This window comes from Psittacula echo (assembly GCF_963264785.1).
Source record: "Psittacula echo genome assembly, chromosome: 5".
Classification (NCBI taxonomy): domain Eukaryota; kingdom Metazoa; phylum Chordata; class Aves; order Psittaciformes; family Psittacidae; genus Psittacula; species Psittacula echo.
The window spans coordinates 72137922-72149400 of NC_137739.1; positions in this window are offsets into that span (position 1 = coordinate 72137922).

An 11479-nucleotide genomic window follows, 5' to 3' on the forward strand; every position below is an offset into this window, starting at 1 on the left:
AATTAGGTTGCCACACTTGGTTTGCATGCAGTGTTCTCTTTTAAGCAGATTAAAGGAGAAAGGAAATGCCAGAGCAAGTACTGAACAAATGGGTACAGATTTAACTACAAGACACTACCTTAATAATTTAACTAAACTCTCCATAGTACAACATACTCTCAACAGTAAGTATACACTCCTGACGTTAGATAGAAAACAGAAATCTCGCTCCAAAAAGGTAGAAATAATGCAGCTATTTTTGCTGCTTACTTCTAGTTTATGGGCATTGAGAAATTTCTAAGGAACTCTAAGACGATACCTTGCCGGCTTTTATGTTGTTTGAGGTTAAGAAGTGAAACAAACTCATCAATAATATTGCTACTGGTGTGTTTGCTTTTTCCCAGCAGACTTCCGTTCAAACCAAAAATCTTGCATCAAACATTTACAGGTTTGTAAGTGTTACAGCTAGCGTTTTGTCAGTGCACCAGAAAAAACAGCATTTGAAACTCTAATTATGCAACTCGGAAGCTTTCTTTCCAGTATGAATGTAAATATTGTTTCAGTTCTTATAAAGGAGACTTTTTTTAAAATTAGTACAATGGATTTTATTTATGGTGTATGTTCCCTTTCAATTTAGACATAATGCATTGAAAAGGAAAATGTTTTCTGGCTGTTTAATTTATTTTTATTGTTTGAGCAGGAAGTAAGCATAGTTATTTTGACAAGGTTTTACTTTTTGTAGTTTTTCAAGCAATAGGCTGTAAAAGTAAAATGTTAATCACACTGACACTAGAAAATGAACTCCCAGTCTCACAAACCCAGGAGGCCCCTGTCTCTACCCCCTCTGTCTTTGTGTTCAGGGGTTTTTTGTTTGTTTTGTTAGTAATTTGCAAATTAGTTGAACCTTTTTGTGTATTTTTTACAGAATTCCATGTGCCTTTCTTCCTAGTGGCCTTATCTTTGTTACTAAAGCACAGTGGCAGGAGGAATAAAAACACTGACTTGCAAATATCCGTCCTCAGGGCCAAATCATGATGCCTTACTTCTGCAAGTAGATCCGCTGACTTCAGTGCCCCTGCTTGCACGAGTAAGAAGAGTTTTAAGTCTTTCAGTCATTGTGGGTGACATTTGCTAGCAGTGCAGAGAGCCAAAGATAGGTCCTTCTGCACCACGTCAGCAGGGCAGGAGGAGTCCAGAGAGGCTCCATGGGCAGAGCCATTACGCCAAGGGAGAGGTCTTGGCTCCAGCCTCAGGCAGCTGAGCAGGAAACATTGGATGGGTAGGCCAGGGAAGGAGCCCCATGTCTACATGGACCCATTGGCCAAAAAGCCTGTGTGAGAGGGCTTCAGCTGCTCTTCAGGCAAGCAGGCCTCCATTCAGGAGTGCACTCAAGTGTGCGTTTATATAATCTTCCAGAAGAAGCAGCGTGGGGCTGGTGGTGGGAACTACAGCTGCCCAAAGGGCTCATGGGAGCAGCCATGGTCTCAGCTTGGCTGGCGATGGGTCTCCTTTCGCATCTTTGTGCTTCACTGGGGACACAGAAGCAGGTAGGCTATGGGCAGGTCGAACAAATCTTACCTTTCCTCCAGAGGAGTTTTTGTAGCATGGAAAAGCACATCCTTAAGCTTTAAAATAATAATAAGAATGGAGGTGTATGAAAATGACATGCTGTTAATCTTTGTGGTTTTGTTTTATTATTTTTTATGCTAATGTGAATATATACGGTAACTAAAGCATGTATTCATCTTCATCAGAGGCCTGGTCTGAAGTTTTTGGAAGGCAATGGAAAATGTTTTCATAAGCTTCTGTGGGTTCTGAATCAGGCTGAGGACAAAACAAGATCACTGTAAAGGACAAAAAAAAAACTGCAAGGAAAAAGAATAGATAGGTAGCACATCCCGGTCTGTTTCTGTCTTGGTTGTTAACTGGTTCTGTGGAAAGCCTTTGAGCAATGTTTTTTTTCTGTGCACCATGAGCATGGCATAGGTATCCTCGCTATTGTTTTGCACTATATTGAATGCAGCGTGCAAGGTATTCTGTGGAACCTTGAATCTGAGCTCTGTTGGTAAGCACTGGAGTCCATGCTGCAAGCCAGAACCAAGGGCTGCAGGGAAAAGTGCAGGGAAAAGTACAGGGAAAGGGAAGAGCAAGTGTGCAAGGGGTGCACTGTGTGGCTGTACTGAGTCACTGATGCTCTGCAAACAGAAACAGCCCATTAGCAGTTGCCTGTCCTCATGTGCTCCCGAGCAAAAAGAGTGTTTAAGGCAAGTGCTTTAAAGTGGAGATTACCACAAGCAGAACATGGAGCTGTATTTTCCCCTGGCACAACTTCCCTTGACATTCAGGGGATCTCCACGTGAGCAGGGACCCAGATAGGCCAGAGTTCTCTCTGCTCTGCTTGTTTTTCTGTTTGCTGAGTTCCAGCATGAGCAATCTGCTTCCCACCTCTTCTTCACACATAAAACTAAAGTGATGATGATGACGATAACAGTAGCTGCTTTGCGTGAATTTGTGCAACTGTTTGGAAAATTGGAAGGACCCTGTATCATTGTCATGTTAATGGAGAGCATATGCGTGGCTCTGAAGGACTTGTTTCTGGCTTAACGTTTGGTCTGTGAAGCTCAGACTATATTTGGAGGCAAGCTAGAGAGTATTTCAGAGCAATCAGTTGTTAATGCGATCCAGTCTTGTAACTGAAAAGACTGTGGTGTTCCACCAGTACCTGTTACTTTTTATTATTATTTTTTTTCCTCCTTTGTATTTGTTGTGTTACTGAGCCTCTGAATTCCATGGCTTTGCAGCACAGTTGACATGAAAACTGTGTATGTTGTTACAGTGATGCGCATTTTGGAGTGTTTGGTACTTCTAATAGGAGACTTCCCACTCTTCAGTGGGAGTGGAGGATGTACATAAAAGCTGTGGTTTGGGGCAAAGTAAGATTATTCTATTATAGTCTTCCAGATATCAAGTAACTTATTATTAAGTTTTACTTTTTCTTTCTCCCAGTGAAAATAAGTGTCATTCCCTCCAGATTAAGGTAGTTATAACCTCATGTTTTCTGCAGGTACATATGCACAATATAAAGACTCATTGCACGGTACAGTGTTTTTAAAATAGATATTTAAATAGTAGTTTTACTCCTACTGTAAAATAAGGGTCAGCTTTTATTATGTGGCCCTCAAGCAAGCAGGCTAACTGCTCTAAATAGACAGTACGCAAAGCCCCGAAAAGCGTCTGGGGCTGGATCTTTGGCTGCTGTAAATAAGGCATTGCTCCACTGATCCCCAAACTGAGGATTTTACGTGGTGTTTAGGGGGTATGGATGCTCATCACCCACATGCATAAATGGCAGTGAGTGTCCAAGCTCCACAGACAGTCCTTCTTAACACATTCTGTTGTTTAAATGGAAGGTATGTCTATCTGGCATATGTGTTCCTTCTTCTCCCTCCCTCTCTGTTACAGATGAGAATAAAGAATCATTTCAGCTTCATATATGTTTGCAATTTGTAAGTCCACTGGAAATCTTACAGGAAACATTGACAATTTCCACTACTTCTCTGGTCCCAGATTCAGCTTTGAAAAAGATGCTTAAAGTTTAAGCAAATGCTACAAAACATGGTGTTAGGAAACCCTTTGCTCTTTACTACTTCTAATTAAAGCTGCCTCTGTTTCACCCAGAGTTTTGCAGAGAGCCAGAAATAAATTGGGCACTCTTTCTGGACTATTTGCAGCATTATTCCTGTGGTCTTACCTAAAAGGACATTTCAGCCACATAAATCACAGACAGCTATCGGCCAAGTCCTCAGCTGGGCTGAACTAGCACAGTTCCTTTGACTTTAATGTTCTTTCACGCCAGCTGAGAATATGGTCCATTCATTTCACTGGAGTTGGATCAGGGATGGATTCGACCCAGTATATGGTGGCAGTATGAACCAGTGCACAAGGCTGACACTCAGACAGTTGTAACTGAATGATCATGGTCTATCAAAGCGTATACCTCTTTCATTTACTGCTTTACCCTACCTGTGGATTCAGGAAAATGCATTCAAAAAGCTACTTCACCCAAAAATAAGGCTGGAACCATCTTTATTGTTATTACTGTCAATCCCAGATTAATGACAATAATGGACAGATTCTTACTTCAAATCCTGCAAATTCACCTCAGTAACTGTTTTCAGTTAAATAAAGCAGGGCAGAATTTGGCCAATGTGCACAGGAACCAAAGCCTGTGCATCTTTCTTAGCAAGGTCAGATGAACAACCAGGAGGGTGCATCCCTTCATTTTCATATGAAATATGTGTGCAGGACTCCGGGGCATGAGTGCTTGTGATCGAGAAGCATCTCATAAAGAATAGTAATTTTACAACTCTGGAAACAAAGGTAATGACATTTTGCAAGCAAGGAGACCTGAAGTCTTCCTGTATCTCCTAGCAGTTATTATCTTGAAGGATATTTTTATACCTTACTTGTATGTTTCATGTAGTTTAAAAGTAGCTTCTTAAATTTCTGAACTCAAGGAAGGGGTGAATCTTCTGACTTTCAGAATTCACATTCAGAGGATGTTTGTTCTTCTGCTGCATGTACTGTTTGTCCAGAACTAACCAGTTATTTCTGCGATATGGGTTTATTGTGCCTTACAACAAATATAAAATTTAAGCGGAATGTACGCATTAGAGGAGGGAATAATCAGAAGACTTTACTGCACTGTTAGGTGATGCCACCCCAGAGTGTGTCATCAAACGTATCTGTGCTTAATTACCCAACCAAAGAGATCTAAAGTATGTATGTTTGTTGTACTGTAATAGGGGTTTGTGCCTGGACAATTAAGTGTTTTATTTGTATTCTGAGATGATGTGAACTTATTTTTCTAAACACTATACTGAATAAACTTTATATTTATACACACCTTGTGTAAATATTTCTATTTGCCTACAATGTGGGGGTTTTGAATTGGGTATTAGAAAATCAATCTGAGGTAGAGGTGGTTTTTAACAACTCATCGTGAAGGTGATGGCCACTAGAAGTATCTGCTCACCAGGAAGTCAGTCAAAAGCCTACTTAAGCTGGAATGAGATTTTCTGTTGAGTGGGTTTTGGCAAACCTTAACTTTGCTTCTAAAATACTAAATTAAAAAACATGAATCTTCTATTTTGTATCAAACCTAGCTATTAAATCTGTGTCCTAAACCAAATTTATACCATAATTAGATAGATACTATTGAAATATGTTTCTGCCTACTAGTTAGGATGAGTCAATATTTACTCATGGCTTCCATGACATTGAGATACTTTCTATGTCAGGGTTTCTTCTGGGGTAGATAATTTCCTATCTGCTAGATTTGTGTTGTTTGAAAAATTTCTTTAAAATGTTGCATTTGGTATCAGATTTGGTTTTGACAGTCTTTTGAGAACAGCCTGAAGTTTTATGTTCTCTCAATATTAAAGGATTTAAACACATTACTACATTACTTTAGATCTGTGCTCCAAGTACCAGGATTGCCTAGTTACGGTTTTGGTGCCAAAATGAGTAACAGTAAGTTCAAGCACATGAACCTGTACATATGTGCTGTACATTTACAGTAGAGATACTTAACAGCCTGCACATGCCACCCTTTCACCCCTTAAATTGTATTTAGGCCATAAGAAGCAAGATCAGGTCTCTTGAGATTATTTTTCAAAATAGTCAGATCCAGTTGTATATGCCAATTACATTTTTAATCACTTAAGACATTACCTTTCCATACCATTATTCACCATTCCTCCATCTTTCCCAGTTAATGCAGCCGTGTCCCGCTGGCTCCATGCAGCACTGCTGACAGCAGTCTGGGTGGCAAAGTGCAGGAAGCAGCCCCCAGCCCTGGGAATATCGCTCACCTCTCGCCTGGGGTTGACCCAGCTCTCACTCTGCAGCTGCCAAAGTAAATCCAGTTAAGTGGGAGCAGCCCTAAGGTAAAGAGAGACAATTGCCTCGTTGCCCAACTCCTTTTCCTTCCCAGAAGCAGCACTCATGACTCAGTCCTGTTCATAGCGCTTCCCTTTGCAACACTTTGGTTTTGCCCCAGCAGTAGGACTGATATTTTCTTGCCCTGCAGATACCAAATTCCCAGTCAACCCCTGGATGGCAGCTCTGTCCCGGCTTTGCTTGGAGCAGGGGCTGAAGGTCTAAAGCCATCCTTCAATCTGTCTGTGAGCAGCTTCTCCTCTCATTTCTGCCCCATGATGCAGCCAGGGAGAGAACTGCCCCTGCTGGGTCAGCTCCAGCTGAGAGAGATCCCCTCCAGGATGGGGGTTCCTGTGCAGCCCTGTGTGCTCCACCAAACAAAGTGCAGGGGTTTGAAGGCAACCGAGAAGTGGAAAGTTTCAGTGTATGCAAATGTCAAAATTCTCCCCGAGCAGCCACCCATGCAGTATGCAGGATGAATCATGTCCTAACGGAGCACATTCCTGCTACTTTGGAGAGCTTTGCAGATGTGTTCCAGGTCATCCTGGGCGAGAAAACCACACACAGCCATGGTTACTTCTCCCCTGACAGCTTGTGTGAAGACGGGGAAAAAGAGCACCTTTGGAAGGGTGGTCAGCCAGCTCACCAACCCCCTGCCTTCCACACAGGGTCCGGGGATGCCAAAGAGAGGACCATGGGCTGCCACACCAGTAGCTGAGATAAAGCTGGTAGTAGAGAGGTTCAGTGAGACTGATCTAGCAGGGAGATGAACTGGGAAGAGAGACAGTGTTGGAAGACTGAAGTTTTTATTGTCTGTTTCTGGCTGGATTTTTCCCAGTGCCAGATCAGAAGGGAATTTTTCAGCTCCAAGAGGCAGAGGCTGAGTCAGTAAAACAAGATCTTAATAGAAATGCTCACAGCTTGGAAAGCAGAGGTCTCCTTCCAGGGCTACATCCCCTGTTGTGGTGATCTCTGGCTGCAGAAATCTTTGGGCTGGAGTCTTAGGCCATTATATCTCGGTTATGGATACAGATCACATTTTTAATATAAAAATACATTTTAGAAGGAAAATGATTCCCAGAAATAGGAGTTCATCTGCCAAACAATGTGTGCATGACTGACTTTACACTTAGAGGTGCCAGAAAGTTCAGGAATGAGACCAACAATAAAAAGCCAACACACGTGTGAAAAATCTACTACATTAAAGCCAGATTCAATAAAAATAGCACCTAGTTTATATGCTACAGAAGCTGGCACACGCCTGCAAATGCTGAAGGAAAAAGATAAAATGTTCAGAAGTTGCAAGCAGTCCAGAGGAACTGAGCAGCTCTTGAGCAGAGCTGATGGTTACTCAATAACTCATATACAATATTCTCTTGTGTAAGTACTTTAATTCTTCATCCTGCTACTTCTCGGGCAGAAAGACCCAATTTGGAATACTTCGGGCTAATCAATAAGCTTTGTTGTTGCAGCCAAAGTGCTTTGCAATAGATCTTTTATTACCCAAAAGGACTCCAGAATGTTACACCGCACCATTTTCTTTTCTGCTCTGCAAGCTGACAGCCAATTATTTCAGTGTTAGTGGTATCCCTTATACTGCTTGCAGCTGTAAAATGCAGCCTGTCCCCTGAGGAGCTTACAGTACACAGAAATAAAAGCAACCCTAGCTGGGAGGGAAGAGGAGCGCAGAGAGAAGAGGTGGTTTGCCCGGAAGGGGGGTGCCGGCAGTGGTGGCAGAGGCAGAGGACAAAGCCAGGTCTCTGACTCCCCCTGTTGCTTTGCCCACTGGCTCACTCCGCATCGCCAGGAGCCAAATCCGGCTTGGATGCAATGCCCTCTGACAGCAGCAGGAGGACTTGTTGCTTATGCCAAAGCGGAGTTTGCTTCTTTCAGTTATTTACTATGTCTACAGCCACCTTCAGATGCCGACCAATAGCCACATAAGCCTCTAGCTAAGTCGTGGCAGTAACTAGACTGGCCCTGGACCAGGATCACTGAGCCGGCAAAGACTCAGGCTTCAAAGAAACCATTCCTGCCTGAGTCACGCCATCAAGGTGATGCCCACATGGGCCATGAAGGCCTCTAAAGCCACACACTTTCAGATCAAGGCAATTCAAGAAGGGTTCAACTCACCTCCCACAAAGTACAAGGAGCTGACAGAGATACGTTCACAGGAAGCGAGGATGGGTTAGTCCAAAGCTTGAGCTGTGCATACTCTTGGCATGTCCTAAGCCAGTGGTGTCTTAAAATAACAAATCAAGAACAAACGACAAACTAAGAGCCTACCCATGTCCTAGGAAGATGCTGGGGATTTTGCTATTTACTGCTGCCTAAGCAAACGAGCGCATGTAGGTTTATCAGAAGGCAGTTCTAAAAGGCAACACTTTTCTATTACCAACCCAAGCACATCTGCAATGACACACAAATATACAGGCTATCTGTGTTAAAAAACATTGTCTGGCATGCTGTATGCATGCAGATGGAAGCGAGTACTGACCAGATTAAGGCTGAAAAAAAAAAAAAAGAGAAAAATTCTTTCTTTCGAGGCTCACTATAGAGCTGCAGAAGAGGCAACCTCTGTTCCCTCTTGCAGGCAACATAGAATCATAGAATAGTTAGGGTTGGGAAGGACCTTAAGATCATTTAGTTCCAACCCCCCTGCCGTGGGCAGGGACACCACACACACTAAACCATGTCACCCAAGACTCCATCCTGCCTGGCCTTGAACACTGCCAGGGATGGAGTATTCACAACTTCCTTGGGCACCCTGTTCCAGTGCCTCACCACCCTCACAGTAAAGAATTTCTTCCTTATATCTAACCTGAACTTCTCCTGTTTAAGTTTGAGCCCATTACCCATTATCCTATCGCTACTGTCCCTGATGAAGAGTCCCTCCCCAGCATCCTTGTAGGCCCCCTTCAGATACTGGAAGGCTGCTATGAGGTCTCCACGCAGCCTAAATAGAAGCAGGTCCCACAACTCAGTAAGTGAACCAGGCTGAGGGTGAAGACCCGCAGAGAGGTGCATATTCCTGGCCTGCTGCTAAAGTGCAAGAGCGTGCTGTGCCCTTGCTCAGAGCTTGTGGCAGAACGGCAGCAGGGGTTAACTGCCCTATCAGTGCCACGCTTGGAGGAGAAGCCTGCTTGAGCAGTATCAGTAAGAGAGCTGCATACTCTAAGGGTGTGATATTATCTACATGTGGAGGGATTTACGCACGTAACACCCCTATGTAGGGAATGATATTAGCCTCCTGAAGGCTGCGAAAGCCCTTCTCCTCCTTTTGCCCAGAAATGGAATCATGTTCTCCCAAGAGCTTCAAAACACTGTTTGTGCTGTTTCTGCACTTCTGCAAGGTGGGACACAGGACTTTCAAAACCAGCAGTACCTGGAAGCGAGTGCTGACAGCAACCTATTTCCAGGTATCGCTTTATCAAGAAGAGCCCAGCCTGCCTGGAAGCGCTCCCTGGAGCATGGGACACAGTGCACGTACTGGGCATGGTTGTCTTGCACCAGCCAGCAGTGCTGCAGGATGCCTGATCTCAGGACAAAGATCAGGCCGTGCCAGACAGCCCTCCCCAGGCTTGGCCAGGGAAACGCTGACAATTTACTGGCGTGGTACGCAGGTGCCAGGTGGACATTTGGCATTTTCTACACACAGCATCAGATCTGCAGTCTCAGTAAACCCCTTCTGGCCTTAGTTTCTGGGAACAGCTTCTTTACCAACTGTTTCTTTTGTGGCAAACCAAAGGCAGGGCTAACCTGCTTCATCCTCTTCCTTTGGAAACATCAGTTCCAGCAAATGAGTCTACCTGACCAATTGCTCTTGGTTTATGTTTGTTACCCAGTAACAGCAGCAAGTATTGCTAACATACAGATGGCTCAGAAGTGCTCCTGTTCCTTCCAAATTTTCACACAAAAATCTGAGTCTTTATAATTTGGGTTACAAAAGCAAGACTTCTTCAGGTGAACAATGCTCACAAGGAACAAGGAAGTCATTTCCTGATGGAGTGGAGGACTAACCCCTCAGATTGAAGTACAGCGTAGAGCCTATTTTTGTTCATTTCTTAATTGTTCTCAAATCTTAGAATCTTTTTACAAGCCATAATAAATTAAATATCCCTGTGAAATACGCAGCTGCTAACAGAGACTCGAAGACTGAAAGGCAATACTGGAGCCACCCAAAACTAAACAGCACTCCTGCTTAGGTTTTACCGGAGCCAAGTCCAGTGAAAGAAGTCCCTCCTGCCTTGCAAGCTCTACTTCCATTATAGACATGACAGCCTGTGTTTTAGGACCCAAGTCTCCACCATGTAAAACTCAGGCAGAATCACCAGCTTGTCTTCTAGTTTTCCTTATCTTGGTGTATTTCCTGCATTTTAGAAGCACACCTTCTTCCAGCATCCAATCTGTTCCTGAAAACACTGTCCAGCAATAAAAAATACTGTCATGCTGAGTAGAAGCCCTTGATGAAGAGATCATGGTATTTTGACCTGGAACCACAAGATAATCACTGTTTCAGAACAATTTCCCACCCATCCTACTGGGGATTTGCCCAGATCACATTTCCTCAGTTCATCAAGGCATGGAACAGCATCAAAAGGCTGATGGATGCCAAGCTGTGTCACATCTAATGGTTCTTCCCTTTCCAAATGGCATATCATATCATCAAAGGCAACTAGGCTGTCATGACATAATTTGAGAATCCCACTTTATAGCTGGTAGAAACCAAATCCCAGCAAGTCTGTCAGTAATGATATATTCCAGGTAATACAGGATTGAAATCTCCTGGCCCCAAGTCTCAGTCTTAAATTTAAGCAATGTTCTGATTTGTCAGCTTTCACAATTTATGAGCTTTGCAATACTTAGTAGTTGGTAAGAGAGGGGAAGTAGGCGAGGAGTGTGGGGTATAGCCACAGCTTCCTGCTCAACTTCATTCTTAACTTCCTGTATTTGAAAAATAGAAATTAATCTGGAGGTGCTGAAGGTCTGCAAACCAGAATACGTATAAATATGGGTATATCACATTTATCTAATGGAATATAAGCATTTTATTTCAAAGCTGATGTTGTCTCACTGTCTCCGAACCTTTGGGTCTGACAGCACTGTGTGCAACAAGACACTTCAAGAGAATAAACCAGGGTATCAAAAAAGGTAGCAGTTCATAACTAAAATTAATAAGTGGTCCACAAATTCAGGAGAATATCTGTCAAAGCTGCCTTTGGATCCAAATTTCCATAAACTTAAAATGAAACTGGAACGTTATTACATTTATAGGCAAGAGGAGGAGAAGGGCAAGACAAGGAGAAGGGCTACAGTAGCCTTCAAGAAGCTAATGTCATTCCCTGCGTAGGTGTGTTACGTCTGTAAATCCGTTCTGGGTTAATTTACTAGGCTATTGCAGTCTAATTAGTAAAGGTAGTAGCTATTTTTTTAAGAAATATATATGTATATATATATTTCTGTATAACTTAAGGGAACATTTCACTGGCTTAGAAACAAACCCCCCAAAATAGTGTACAAATGCATTTATTAAAATCAGCCCTTGTAAGACCAGTTTTGT